This window comes from Asparagus officinalis, chromosome 7, assembly GCF_001876935.1.
Source record: "Asparagus officinalis chromosome 7, Aspof.V1, whole genome shotgun sequence".
NCBI classification, from domain to species: Eukaryota; Viridiplantae; Streptophyta; class Magnoliopsida; order Asparagales; family Asparagaceae; genus Asparagus; species Asparagus officinalis.
The window spans coordinates 89,565,826-89,566,218 of record NC_033800.1 but is presented as its reverse complement, the minus strand read 5'-3'; positions in this window follow the sequence as shown (position 1 = coordinate 89,566,218).

The window sequence follows — 393 nt, the reverse complement described above, 5'->3', positions numbered from 1 at the left end:
TCGAGCCGATCCCTGATCCCGACCGCATCCAGTTCCCCCCCGACGCAAAACTAGTCCACAGGTCCTTCTTCTTCGGACCCCGGCAAATCTCAGCCCTCAAAAGTCACGTGCCATTCACATGCGCGTCGTTCGAGGTCGTCGCGGCGTGCACTTGGCGTGCACGTGCTATAGCTTTGGGTCTGGACCCAAACGACGAGCTCAGGTTCATGTTCAATATAAACGTTAGGTCCAAAATGAACCCCCCGTTACCTGAAGGCTACTACGGAAATGTGTTCGTATATCCTGCGATAGTGACAACCGCTGAAAGACTGTGTAACGGTCCGTTAAGTTGCGCCGTTGACTTGGTTCAGAAGGCGAAGGCGAAGGCAACCGACGGCTACATAAAGTCAACGG